This window comes from Galeopterus variegatus, unplaced genomic scaffold, assembly GCF_000696425.1.
Source record: "Galeopterus variegatus unplaced genomic scaffold, G_variegatus-3.0.2 Scaffold9473, whole genome shotgun sequence".
Lineage (NCBI taxonomy): Eukaryota > Metazoa > Chordata > Mammalia > Dermoptera > Cynocephalidae > Galeopterus > Galeopterus variegatus.
The window spans coordinates 39319-54517 of NW_007735584.1; the positions used below are offsets into that span (position 1 = coordinate 39319).

Here is a 15199-nt window from a genome sequence, read left to right on the forward strand (position 1 = left end):
CGCCCGGCGCCCTTGTCCCGGCCGCCGCAGCCACCGCCCTCTCCCCTCCCCCGCCTCTTCCGTTTCTCGAGGGAAAGGCTGCAGCCTCCTGCTCGGCCCCGCATCCCCGGTAGTTCGTTTTCCTCCTCACGCCGCCCGCCCTGTCCCCCGCCACCACCCTCGTCTTCCTCGGATCTGAGTCCCCGGCCGGGTGAGCGGCGCGCACCCATCGCTTCTCCCGAGCGGAGGTGAGTGCATCGCGGCCCGAGGCTCCTCGCTTCTGCGCCCCGGCCTGTGGCCTGGGAGGTCCTGTGTCCCCGCCGCGCGGCTGCCCCCGCCAGGCCCTGTCCGCCCCGGCACCGCCGCTGCCACCGGCAGGGAGGACAAGCTCGCGGGTCCCGCGGCCCCCTCGGCTCTGCAGAAACGACTCGGGAAAAAAAAAAAAAACGGGGTGGGAAGAAAGTAGCAAACAACTTGAAGAAGTTGACCTGACGGTTGTCGAGAGCGGTGGCCCAGGTACAACAGGTAGAGCGCGTAGCTGTCAGGTGTCCCTTGGTGACAGCGTTTGCTTTGAGAGATGCTTGTAAGTGTCGATCGCCGCTGGCTGCCTTTAGCGGCCTACTTGATGAACATAAACTAAGCACGGTTGGACTATAGTTAGAAAAATCTTTACCTCCTTGCTTTTAGTTTTCTCTGCATTTTGAAAGGCGGTTTTGTGAGACGTGCATAGGTAGTTGTTGTGACCAGAGTAGTAGGTGGGAAAAAAAAATAGTTAACCTGGTTTGGCCGCATCATGTAGAGAGTTAAACACAGACAGTATTAAAGAAAATCCTTAAATTATTTAGTACATCCATGAAAAACGCTTATAAACAATCACAGTACGTATTTTGGAGATTTCCGGGTTTAAAGCTAATTTTAAGTATTGAATAAGCAGAACTTTAACCACTGTGTAAATAATGATGCTCACTTCAAAAGAACAGTGGATTAAGGCTGTATGGATAGACCACTTGAGTGCATCCCATGTGTAGAATAAACTATTTTTTGGCTCTTTTCCTGTGATCTCTAGCTTTGAAGCCAAAGAAGTTGATAAGGATCAGCCCCACTCAGCCTGATAACAGTCTAATGATGAATATAATTCATGAACTACTATTGACTGATGAATTAGCTGAGAGATCTCATCCTTACCTTTTAAAATAGAAAATATAAGTAAAAAATAAAGGCAATGGAAGAGGTTTTTTTTTTTTTTTTCAGTGCAGTAAGAAGGTAGAAACTTCTTTACTTTTTAAAATTTTTGTGGATTTTCATACTATTTTTGAAGTTAGTTCTTAGTCATGAAGAGGGTTATATAAAGTTGCACTATACTTTTTGCATATGTTGGGTCTCAGAGGCTTTCACTCTAAAATATGGTGCTTGGCATGCTGGAATAAAGAAGCAGCCTCAAGGTCTCTCTGGCTTCTTCAACCCCTGTCTCTCAATCCTCTTTCTCCAAAGCACAAGATGAAGCTGTTCTCTGGTCTGCGTTAAGTTCAAACTGGCTAAAGAAGACAACGATTACCTCTGATCCTTTCCCCAAGTTTTCAATAACAACTCATATCACAGAAGGAAGACTTAAGTCTGTCAACACACCTGGACAGACTTTTGTCACAGATCGTTGTCTTCTATTTCAATCACATTCAGTATTTTGAGTTTTCAATAACAACTCATATCACAGAAGGAAGACTTAAGTCTGTCAGCACACCTGGACAGACTTTTGTCACAGATCGTTGTCTTCTATTTCAATCACATTCAGTATTTTGCAGACAATCATTTACCAGTCATTGTCTGCTCTGCGGGCCAAACAGACTTTGTCCCAGGCCATTGTATGTTCTTTGGGCCCCCTAAAAGCCATTTGCTCCCATACCCCCCATCTTCCCTTTCCATATGAAGAGGGGTGTATAAGCATCTGTTCCTCATTGGGTTTGGGCAGTTATTCTGTGGTTCCCCTGGGCTATGCATGTTAAAATAAAGTTTGTTATGCCTTTTCTTTCTATTAATCTGAATTTGTCAGTAATTTTTAGTGAACCTTTAGGGATAAAGAGGAAGTTTTTCTTTGGCCTCTACACATAGAATAGCTACCATTTCTTTTCAAGCTTTTGGACTAAATCACTGCTTGCTTGGAACTTGCAGCTTAGACTCATGCCCTTTTATGTGAAATGTCTTATTACAGCCTTAAATTATATTTATACTTGTGGTAGTCCTGAAAAAACTGAAAAAATAATTTCCTATTTGATACAGAAGGCCCATGAAACAAAAATTATAAAGGTAATTCATTATATTTATTTCCCCTTTTATTTATAATAACCATTAGAAAATATCTTATACTATTTCATGTTAAAACAGAAATTGCTTAAAATATAATTGTTACATAAAGTGATAAATGAAAACAAATGTCTTCATTTTAAATGTGAGAATGGTGTGTATGAGAACTTTTTCCAGACGTGAGTCCTTATAAATGTCCTTGTTAAAATATAGTACTTTTGAGTCTTGTATTGACACTAATAAAATTCTCTACCTTGATGTTTTTGTTTGGCTTAGAGTTTAGAAGTAAAAGCTTTGCCTCCCATCTCCCGTTATTAGGGTTGAGTAGTGTTTCCCAAACTTGCCTGATTTTTAAAATTACCTAGGGTGGTGGGCTAGTGGGGGGGAATACCAGTGGTTTAAGAAGATTCGCAGGTTGCAACTTAGAATGTCTTGAATCAGAATTTCTCAGGGAAAAGAGATACTTAAAATAGGCAAAAATGATAGAATTTTAAAAGGGTAAAAAAACAAAAAAAATAGGCAAGTTTGGGAAACATAGGTGGGAAATGACTGTTGGAATAAACAGCTGACATAACCTATCAGTATTACTGTACATTGTTCTTAAATGGAAGCTATGATTTTATTAATATGATGATGTCACTCATTTAGGACATATGAAATTTTTACATCCTTTTATAGTCAAGCTTCTGTTGGTTGAATTTATCGAAAATATTATTGCACGTTTAGTCTCTGTCATGTAGTATGCGATGTTAATTCTAGTTCTTTATTGTTGTAAGAACATTTTATTAATAGATGTTTAATGCAGATTACTGTAATTAGTAATCCACAGCAAAATACTGTGCCTGATAATTTCTCTCTCATGCAACAGATCTATTTGTTACCTCTTCTGTGTTCCTGATGAAATACGGGGAAGACAAGTATGTAAATTTGAATAACTTATTTGTAGCTATAATTAAAATGACTCCCCAACCCCATCCAAAAAAGAAAAAGAAACTCTACCTGGCCGTGAAACACGGTCAATTATATATAAAAACAAATTAACAAAATAGGGTATTACATATCTATAAAATAATTTGTCAAGATAAATTATAACAATAGAAAGTATCAGAATTTATTTTCCTTTTCTTTCCTTCTCTTTACATTATTTTTCTCTCTTGGGTTTTTTTAGGGGTGAGGGAGTATTTGCTTGCTTGTTTTTATTCTTAATTAACCAAATATTTAGATTCTCCTAAATTAATTATCCAAGTTTAAGTTAATTTAAATGTTTGCTAACTTTACCAATAGATATTTAAATTTTCACTTTACATAGTGACAATGGTAGGTTCCCCTCAATGCAAATGAGTTATGATTAATATCAAAGGAGTTAAGTTCAAATGACCAAAGAAAATTATTCTTTTAGTATTGTTTAAGGAAAACATAACTTAGTCAAAGTGATGCCATAGTTTTTCATTGTCAGCAGCATTTTAGATGAGGATTTGATCTTCCAAGCTCTACAAAATCCTTCTAGTTAATTCCTGGGAATTTGAAAGAATCACATATAATCCCACTTTGATCTGAGAATAAGGAAAGGTCTGTTTTTAAAATATGGCTGATTATAAGCCTCATGAATAGCAAAGAAGAGAAGAAGTAAAAATAAAGAATCAGATCAAGAAGACAAGTATTAACCAGCTTAGACGCTTGTCTGTGGTTGCAGAATCAGAGAGAATGCAGGAATATTTTAGTACATTTATATATTAGTGTGACTTTAATGAGCCATTTATAACTTTTTAGTACTTTGAACTTTTCAAGTAAAAGATACTACTGTATAAATATTCTTTTATCAGTTTATGTTCCTTTAAAGATAAATGTTAGATTCAGTATTGCTTTGTTCATCGTTTTGTAAATATCTGTTAAAAATAAACATTTGCGGGCCAGCCCCGTGGCTCACTCGGGAGAGTGCGGCGCTGGTAGCGCCGAGGCTGCGGGTTCGGATCCTATATAGGGATGGCCAGTGCGCTCACTGGCTGAGCGTGGTGTGGACCACACCGTGCCGGGGGTTGCGATCCCCTAACCGGTCAGAAAATAAATAAATAAATAAATAAATAAAAAAAATAAACATTTGCTTCTACAAAGTGGAAGAGTAAATAGAATGCAAAGGGTTATGCTGCTAGGGGGTTGCGATCCCCTAACCGGTCAGAAAATAAATAAATAAATAAATAAATAAAATAAACATTTGCTTCTACAAAGTGGAAGAGTAAATAGAATGCAAAGGGTTATGCTGCTAAACCCAGTCTGCCAAAATGATGCATAGCATGATCTTCGACCTCTGCTTTCTTACTATGAAATTCAGGGAATGTGTTTTAGGTGAAATAATTTATTTATCATTGCCAAAATAATTAATAATAACCATCTTCTAAAAAGTTCTGTAAAGAACTCCTTTGAATGATGTTTTCCCATAGCTGTAATACTAAAATCTGCATAATGAGTAATCCTTTACAGATTAATTTTGGTGCAAAAAAAATCCTTTTAAACATGTTTATCTCTAATGGAATGAAAATCAGTCAACTTATAGAACTCCCACTGTGCATCATGGGGAGATGGAATGTGCATCCTGCTCTCAAGGCATTTACAGCCTCCAGAGAACCATGGTACCCTAAGGGGTGACTAGGTGGGGAGCTTTAGGCCCTTCTCATAATGTTCAATTAACTCCTTCATCCACACCCAAACTACTCTATATAAACATAAAATCTAAGTATTGAAAACCAGTATGAGGGCCAGCCCGTGGCTCACTTGGGAGAGTGTGGTGCTAACACCAAGGCCACGGTTCAGATCCCTATATAGGGATGGCCGGTTAGCTCACCTGGGAGAGCGTGGTGCTGACAACACCAAGTCAAGGGTTAAGATCCCCTTACCAGTCATCTTCATCTTTAAAAAAAAAAGAAAAAAGAAAACCAGTGTGGGGGGAAAAAAAAAAAAACCAGTGTGATTGCTGTGCAAAATCAACTTCAAGACAAATACCCTAGTGCCCTTCTTTAAACCTAATTTTTTTTTTTCCTTTTTGTCTTTTTTCATTACTGGCAACGGATTGCAACCCTCAGTGTCGCGCCCGTACCAGACCGGGACCAGCAATGGGATCGCAACCCTCGGTGTTGCGCCCGTACCTCGCTCAGCCAGTGAGCGGCCGGTCTGTATGTGGGATCCAAACCCTCGGCGGGAGCGCCACTGTGCTCCCAAGCGGCGCACTGTAGCAGTGCACCACCGGGCCGGCCCTAAACCTAATTTTTATACCCCTACCTCAACCTTTCTTTTTTTTCCCTTCAATCAACAAATATTTATTATGCCCTTATTAGGTAGGTGATAAATATCAAAAGCTTTTGAAATGTGCATTTCTTTGAACCTGTATTTTTTTTCTGTGTTTTTCTTAATTTAAAAAAAATGTGGTCAAAAATAGATATAAAATATCAAATCTACCATTTCAACCATTTTCAAGTATACAGTGCAGTGGCATTAAGAACATTCACACTGTCATGCAACCATCACCACTATTCATCTACAGAACTTTTTCATCAGGCCAATCTAAAACTCCATGCCCATTGAACAGCAACTCCCCATTCTCCTCTCACCCCAGCCCCTGGTAACCACCATTCTACTTTCTGTCTCTATGAATTTGACTATTCTAGATACCTCATGTAAGTGGGATCATACAATATGTGTCCTTTTGAGTCTGACTTATTTTACTTAGCATAATGTCCTCAAGGTTCATCCATATTGTAGCATGTGTCAGAATTTGATTCCTTTTTAAGGCTGAATACCATTCCCCAACCTCTTTTATGTGGAAAACAGGGAAGTTTTGAACTAGAACAGACCATAGAAATCATCCCATCCAATCTCTCTGCCCCTTCTTTCCCTTTCCTTTTTTATCCTTACAAAAACAAAGAAAACAAGTCACTGAGAGCTTGAGTTAGGCAGCCAAGATTATGCACCTGGTTGGTTAATGGCAAAGCAGAGCCTAAGAACCAGCCTTTCTGTAGCCTAAACAAGGGTTCATTGTACCACACACCCTCAATGCCCATATAGGCAATAAAAGGCAGTTGGTACCTCCAGTAAGTGTTGCAAGAGTTCAGAAGGAAATAACCTAGGGATCTTCCTTAATGACTGAAAAATGTTACATTCAAAAGGAAATGTTCAAAACCTGAGGATAAATAACACTCTAGATTCTGATTAACAATTATAAGAACTATAAATAACATTCTAGTGGAAAAGATTATTTCTACAAGCCACAACATTTTGTCTTTTTTTTCCTGCCCTGAATCGTGCTTTACATTTACACTTTTAAAAAAATTAATTCTTTCCTGTAGTTAAGATAATTATACTGAATGTGCTTCTATTTTCTAAGTCCTATCTGATTTCAGATTTTATTTGTGACACTATGGTTGTTCTAAAAATATCTCTTAGCATACAAAAGTTTAAGCATATAATTGGAACACAGCAGATAGAAAAATCTCTAAATGAATAAAGTTTTTATTTAACAAAAATGTTTCCAGCTATGGGAAAGAGAGTTAAAAAAAAAGGCTACTATCAAATTTTAAAGTATTTCTAATGGAATTTTGGTTTCTGTTGGTTATAACAATATCTGAAAGTAGGTAATTTATCAGGAAACAAAATTTATTTCTTACAGTTTGGAGGCTGGTAAGTCCAAGGTAAGTTCAGGGAACACGTCTGATGAGGGCCTTCTTCTTGGTGGGAACTCTACAGAGTCCCCTGGTGTTCAGGGTGTCACGTGGTGAGAATAGGCTGAACAAGAAAGCTAACCTGCTCACTCACTCTCCTTGTAAAGCCATCAGAACCACGTCCATGACCACCCATTAAACCATCAACCCATTACTCCATGAATGGATCAACCATTCACAAGGGCACTGTCCTCACAATCTAATCACCTTAAAGATCCCACCTTTCAAAAACTTCCTACCCTTTTTACACTGTTAATGGAAATTAAGTTTTCCAAGACATGAATTTTGGGGGGACACACTTAACCCACAGCAACTACTTTTTTGTAATTTTCAAATGAGTTCTGGGAAGTGTTTGAAGTACATCTTTACCCAAGTGCTGTGCTAACATAGTACACTTATTATGTAGATCACCTTGCGTACTTTTTTTTTCTTCCCAGCATTTAATCTTTGTTACAAAAAGGCAATGTAAGTTGGCACAATGTAAGACTGTCCTTCTTTGTTGCAGTAGCCATGAGACTCACTGCTGTGCTCCTAGGTGACCAGTAAAGGACAGAACTAATTGTTGCACTTGGTGTTTCCTTAAATTGCAGGACAGCAATCAGCTAAGGGTCCCTCCCTTTTCTCACCCTAGATCTACTGAATCAGTATCTACAGGAGAAAAGTCCAAAAATCTATAAAATATAAGTGTCCCAATTAATTCTTGATCTTACTAATTTGGAAAACACTGCTTTAGCACAAGCTCCTATTTACAAGCTACCAGAACAATATCTGAGAACAGGGGACAACTTTGTAGCCTATTGCTTTGAGCAGCATCAGTGAGCAAAAATGTAGGCTAGTGTTCACTAGTAGCCTCAACAGAGCTAGTATAGAGAGCTGAGATAGACTGACCAGCTTAGAAATAGTGTGTACGTCAACATTATCTGAAGATCAGGGAGGACGGAGAGGGAAATGTTAGGGTTAAACAGGTGGATTTACATATCCTATATTTAATATCTTTTCTCACAAAACCAAATTAAACTTGCTATTTTGGGTGATTCAATCAATTAAATTAATCTTGTCAAAGATAGGTCACCTCTAGATTAGAGAGTATAATTTTAGATTCTGATTTGGAGCTCAGAAAACGTGGTTCAGTTGCTAGTCATTCAGCTACAGCTTTGGTTTGTTTTTGTAAATGAATACAAAACATATGTAGACTTTTATATAAATAAATATGGGCCCATGTGCCTAATGGCACCTGGGTAATGCTGATAACATCCAAGCACAGTAAACAGTATGTCAAGGATTTATTCTGTATTTACAAAACTAAGAGGAAATTCATCAGCCAACATTTATTAAACACCTCTGAAGTATGTGCTAAGTACTGGATTATCTGCCGGAAGAAAGGAATGTCTACGGACATATTTTGTATCACTTGCCTCTTCATTAGAGAGCAGCTCTGTTTTGTTGGGAGCCCTTATCTATGTCATCACACTTCTGTCATGGTACACAACAAAAGCCCTGGTACAGCCAGGCTCTTCATACAAGAACGAACTCCCTTGGCCCTAGAATCCTAACAAAATATCCCCTTTGACAGAAAGATGGCTCTCTCAAGCAATTCACAGAAGGTCTGCCGTGGCACCAGAGTAGTCTCACAGCCTTTAGGAGCCAAAGTTTCCACCTGGCTGCCCAGAAACGGAAGCAATCAGATTTGGCCTACATAAAGGAACTTTATTCTGGGTTGTTCAGAGAATTACAAGTAGTTCCCAGGCTTTTGGATTTAATAGACTAGTAAATTTTCAGGAAACGTTCCAGCGACCCATGTAAACTTGCCAACCACTTATTTTCTCAAGTGAGGACATGTAACCATGGTTTCTATGAGGTTGTATTTAATAGCCATAATGGTTACTTATTATCTATTATGTGCAAGCCCCTGTACTGGGTACTTTTGCAGAAATATCTCATTTGATCTTCATGACATCACTGCAAGGTAAGTATTATCTTCATATTACAGATGAGGAGAAAGGCTCAGAGAGGGTAAGTAAATTACCTGATGCCACAGAGTTAGTGGCAGAGCTAGGTTTTGAACCCAGGTGATTCCAAAGCCTGGCTCTTTCCCACCATAGTGTTCATCACATCTGAAATATGTATAAATTATTTAGATATGATTTTTAAACCTCTAGTGTTCTGATGAGATGATAGAATGGCTAGAAATTAGAATTTTGTCTTTGTAGAGAGGTTTGGGTTTCGAAGAGAAGTCTTAAGAACCTTTTCCTTTTCTGACCTACTTCAATTTTTTCAATATTTCTCCAACTGGACTTGGAAATCCCACAAAAGCTAAAGAGACTCTAACTCTATCTGACATTGTGACACAACTTTATGTTAACATATAGATATACATTTGCTTTGAGATGGTGAGAAATGAAACCTCTTTAAGCCCATTTTGCTGAAATGTTACTTGTAATGGGTTGTTACACAACGAGGCTTATGAGGGGTTATTTCAGTGCTCACTGCATCATTAATGATTTGGTTGTTAAAGAGAGCAGCCCCTAGTGGGAAAGATTGCTGCATAGCATTGAACTTATTGGGAAAGAAATGCAGAAGAAAACCCTATCCTATTTTTACTGTTTGGCCAGAAAACAAAAGACAAAGGAATAAATTGTGTTGGTGTTTGCTAAGATTACCAAGATCTCTCTCTTTTAGGAGAGGTGTTCTGGGCTGAGCTGTGTTCCCACAAAATTCATGTGTTGAAGCTGCAGCCCCCAATACCTCAGAATGTGACTGTATTTGGAAATAAAACCTTTAAAGGTTACATGTGGTCATATGGGTGGGTCCTAATCCGATGTGACTGGTGTCTCTATAAGAAGAGGGAGAGACACCAGAGGTTCATGCCCACAGAGGAAAGGCCAGGTAAGGACACAGTTAGGAAGGGCCGTATGCAAGCCACAGAGCAAAACCTCAGGAGAAACCAAACTTGCTGACACCCTGATCTTGGACTTCCAGCCTCCAGAACTGTGAGAAAGTAAATTTCCCAGTTTAAGCTAACCAGTCTTAAACAAAAAACTAATATGAAAATAATTAGATGTTAGGCCTGAGTGGAGCCCCTCTAGCCCTGCACCACCGATGCCATGACAACCAATTAAGAGTGACATCAATGGAATGTGATGGAGAAGCTTTTACTACCCACGGGGTACAGTGAGGCTGAGGATCAGCTGAGGAAAAGGTTTTTCTGAGAGAAAAAGGGAAGTCAAGTGTCAACTAAATAATGATTTATAATGGTCAAACTAGTGATAGATATTAGCTAGGTATGTGTTTACTTTTGGCTGTACAGTACTCCCCGCTTATCCTCAGGGGATACATTCCAAGACCCCCGGTAGATGCCTGAGACCTTGAATAAACCAAACCCTATACTATGTTTTTTCCTATACATACATACCTATGATAAAGTTTAAGTTATAACTTAGGCATAAGAGATTAACAATAATAAAATAGAGCAATTATAACAATATCTGTAATAAAAGTTATGTGAATGTGGTCCCTTTCTCTCTCTCAAAATATCTTATTGTCGTGTTCTCACCCTCCTTTCTCTTGTGATGAAGAAGGGATGAAGAACCCTTCTTCAAAAATGGGACGGTGTGAGATTTCATCACACTACTCAGAACAGCATGCGATTTAGAACTTATGAATTGTTTATTTCTGGAATTTTCCATTTAATATTTTTGGACCTCAGTTGGCCATGGGTAACTGAAACCACAGAAAGTGAAACTGCAGAAAAGGGGGGGATTACTGTATAATAATAGTTTTCTTTATGATTATTATCCAATAATTACTAATGTCCCTTATTTTAACAGCTAACAATTTATGAAAAAAATTTTATTAGCTAGAGTACTGGTTAACAGTGTGGTCTTCTGCCAGCTCGCCTGGGCTTGAATCTTGTCCTGCCACTTCCTAGCTGTGTGATTTTAGGCACATTACTTAACCTCCTTATGCAGCAATTTCTTCATCTGTAAAGTGGAGATAATAGTCCCTACTTATTAGAGTTGCACAAGTATTAAATGAGTTAATATATGTAATGTGCTTAGAAGGATGCCTGCCATATAGTGTCTAGTAAATTTAGCTGTTATTATTTCAACTTTGGCCTATCTCTGCATATGAATAACTGATAGCAGAACCATTGTACCTACGTAGTTCCACAAAAATACCTGCCACCAGGTGCCAGCTACCCCTGAAATTGCCAGCATAGTGGTAAAGAAGAATAAACAGCCTGGAGAAGAGGAGCTATTAAATCTCAGTGTTTAAAGGCATCCAGGATGCTGACAAAAAGGCAGATTCTTAAGCCCTTCTTGTCCCTAGAGATTCCGATGCACTAACTTTTGGGGGTAGAGCCAGGAATCTGTCTTTTTAGCGGGTATGTTGTATAATTCTGATACAGGAAGATCTCAGAACACCCATTGAGAAATACTAATCAAAAGTAATTTCTTCTATAGTGAAGGCTATTAAATTATGGTAAATGTCACAACTTACTAGTCATAAGTCTATAATAATTTTTATTTAAAGCATAGTGTTTAAATAAAACTAACTTAGGTGAGTAATGGGTATGTAAATTTACTTTTAAAAATCACCTGAAAGATCATTTCCATGAGTGTTAATAAGAGGTACTGATAAAACTGAAGAAATTCTCTATTGGATGTGTTCTGTCAATTTCTCTATAGACAGATGATCTCAAGTTGAGCCATTCAAGGTTAGCATGAATTGTCTGCTGCTCCCCTCAGGGTTGTGGCCTGTCAACGTGAACTGGGTTAAGGATAGATGAAGAGATATATAAGGAAGCAACTTAGTGAGTAGCACAGAGAATGGCGATTTGATTTGTTTGGAAGAAATGATCTGTTCAGCCAGAGAGTAGTAGGTTAGCTGTGCAAATTAACTAGAAAGTCTTGCATGTGGGCTGTGGGAGATTCATTTTTAGAGAGCTAGGGACCTGGAGAAAGGGAAATAGCTGAAGAAGTGCTGGATTCATTAGGATGGCTGGAGAAAGTGTAGTCTCAACCTGAAACTGGGAGACTTAACCTGGAGCTCGACAAAAATACAACAGTGATGCCTAGTGTAAAGCTACATGACTACGCCAGTTGTCCAATAAGGCAAACCGTAACCAAAGCCAAAATGTTTCATTGGTTTAGTTATACTAAGTTTCCGTTTATATTGTCAGGGCTAAGGCTCAGACCCTCAAACCCATTGTACAGACTGGGTCACCAGACCCCTCACACGCAGGTCCATGCTAGGTAATNTCACTCTCCTTGTAAAGCCATCAGAACCACGTCCATGACCACCCATTAAACCATCAACCCATTACTCCATGAATGGATCAACCATTCACAAGGGCACTGTCCTCACAATCTAATCACCTTAAAGATCCCACCTTTCAAAAACTTCCTACCCTTTTTACACTGTTAATGGAAATTAAGTTTTCCAAGACATGAATTTTGGGGGGACACACTTAACCCACAGCAACTACTTTTTTGTAATTTTCAAATGAGTTCTGGGAAGTGTTTGAAGTGCATCTTTACCCAAGTGCTGTGCTAACATAGTACACTTATTATGTAGATCACCTTGCGTGCTTTTTTTTTCTTCCCAGCATTTAATCTTTGTTACAAAAAGGCAATGTAAGTTGGCACAATGTAAGACTGTCCTTCTTTGTTGCAGTAGCCATGAGACTCACTGCTGTGCTCCTAGGTGACCAGTAAAGGACAGAACTAATTGTTGCACTTGGTGTTTCCTTAAATTGCAGGACAGCAATCAGCTAAGGGTCCCTCCCTTTTCTCACCCTAGATCTACTGAATCAGTATCTACAGGAGAAAAGTCCAAAAATCTATAAAATATAAGTGTCCCAATTAATTCTTGATCTTACTAATTTGGAAAACACTGCTTTAGCACAAGCTCCTATTTACAAGCTACCAGAACAATATCTGAGAACAGGGGACAACTTTGTAGCCTATTGCTTTGAGCAGCATCAGTGAGCAAAAATGTAGGCTAGTGTTCACTAGTAGCCTCAACAGAGCTAGTATAGAGAGCTGAGATAGACTGACCAGCTTAGAAATAGTGTGTACGTCAACATTATCTGAAGATCAGGGAGGACGGAGAGGGAAATGTTAGGGTTAAACAGGTGGATTTACATATCCTATATTTAATATCTTTTCTCACAAAACCAAATTAAACTTGCTATTTTGGGTGATTCAATCAATTAAATTAATCTTGTCAAAGATAGGTCACCTCTAGATTAGAGAGTATAATTTTAGATTCTGATTTGGAGCTCAGAAAACGTGGTTCAGTTGCTAGTCATTCAGCTACAGCTTTGGTTTGTTTTTGTAAATGAATACAAAACATATGTAGACTTTTATATAAATAAATATGGGCCCATGTGCCTAATGGCACCTGGGTAATGCTGATAACATCCAAGCACAGTAAACAGTATGTCAAGGATTTATTCTGTATTTACAAAACTAAGAGGAAATTCATCAGCCAACATTTATTAAACACCTCTGAAGTATGTGCTAAGAGTCATAAGAAACCGCAGGCATCTAAATATCTTGCCAGACAGAGCATAGACGAGTAAACCAATGTACAGTGTGTTGGAGGGCTGGGATAGAGATGTGGCCCGTCTGCCTTCTCCCATGGCCCCGGTGCCTGAGATGAAGGAGGGGTCGGGAATGGCTCCTGGAGGAGCCAACAGTTGAAGTGATTCTCCTTCTACAGATACATTTAAAAACAAAACAAAACTTTGTTGACATGCATACATTAAAGTATGGAATTTCTCAGCTTAATGAGTTTCCATGAAGTCAACACACCTTTGTAACTATCACTCAGATCCAGAACATTGCCAGTACCTAAAAGCCCCCTTCACATTCCCCACCAATAATCCCTCCTTCTTCCCCAAAGATAACCACCATTGTGACTTTTAGCACTATAAGCTGGTTTTGCCTGGTTTTGAACTTCAAATAAATTAAATTGCACAACATATGTCTTTTGTGTCTGACTCCATTCACTTGACAGTATGATTTTGTGAGATGTCTCCATGTTGTTGCCTATTGTGATAGTTCATTCATTTTCACTGCTGTATAGTATTTTGTTATGTGAATATGCCACAGTTTATTCCCTTTTATCATTGATGGTTATTTGGGTTATTACAAATAATTCTGCTCACGAATAATCTTGTATATGTCTTTTAATACATATGTGCATGAATTTCTGTTAGGTATATGTCTACAAAAGAAATTGCTGGGTTTTATGTTATGCTTATATTCAACAAATTATAAATAGTTTTCTGAAATGGTTGTACTAATTTCATTCATGCCAGCAGACTATAAGTGTTCCCATTGCTCCATATCCTCACCAAAACTTGAAATTTTCAGTCTTTTGAATTTTAGCTATTCCACTGATATACAGAGGTATCTTATTGAAATTTTTAAATTTTATTTATTTATTTATTTTGTGGGGCAGCTGGCAAATAAGGGAAACCAAATCCTTGACCTTGGTGCTACAAGGCCTTGCTGTAACCAACTGAGCTAACCAGCCGGCCATTGTTGAAATTTTAACTTGCATTTTCTTGATTACCGACCGATAAGGTAGACTGTCCTTCCATATGTTTATTGGGCATTTAGATATCCTCTTTTGTGAAGTGCCCATTCAAGTTTCTTGCTATTGAACTGATTCGGAGCATGTGAGTGGGCATTAGGTAGAGAAAGCAGGAAGAAAGGCACGTCAGCCAGAGGGAGCAGCATGTGCAAATTTATTCTCTTCCCAGAGCATGAGAGTAGAAGGATAGAAGGTGGAATATCTATCACCTATTAAAAGGCTAAACCTTATCAGCACTTATGAAGTCATGACAGCAATATCACACAGATCAAAGTAAAATAACACCAAAAACGTACCGGCAGTCCCATATTGGAACATTTGACAGTCAAATAGCTTCAAATTGCTATTCCTCAGAGGAGGAGTGAAGGACTGAATTCAGGATACGTGTGGTGGGGCTGGGGTGGAGTCAGTGTGTATAGCAGGTGAAAATATGTGGGCTCTGTAGAAGTACTGGATTATCTGCCGGAAGAAAGGAATGTCTACGGACATATTTTGTATCACTTGCCTCTTCATTAGAGAGCAGCTCTGTTTTGTTGGGAGCCCTTATCTATGTCATCACACTTCTGTCATGGTACACAACAAAAGCCCTGGTACAGCCAGGCTCTTCA

The 15199-nt window shown here is 38.7% G+C and overlaps 1 protein-coding gene across 1 annotated transcript in view; it reads left to right on the top strand.

Annotated features, from left to right (window-relative positions):
• The first annotated feature begins 93 nt into the window (after positions 1-93).
• The window catches only part of LOC103609321 (inositol polyphosphate 1-phosphatase), a 35813-nt gene continuing 20707 nt past the window's right edge, over positions 94-15199 (top strand). Inside the window, exon 1 of the mRNA XM_008593653.1 lies at positions 94-227. The gene's annotated coding sequence lies outside the window, so the exon portion shown is untranslated. The remainder of the gene's footprint in view (positions 228-15199) is intronic.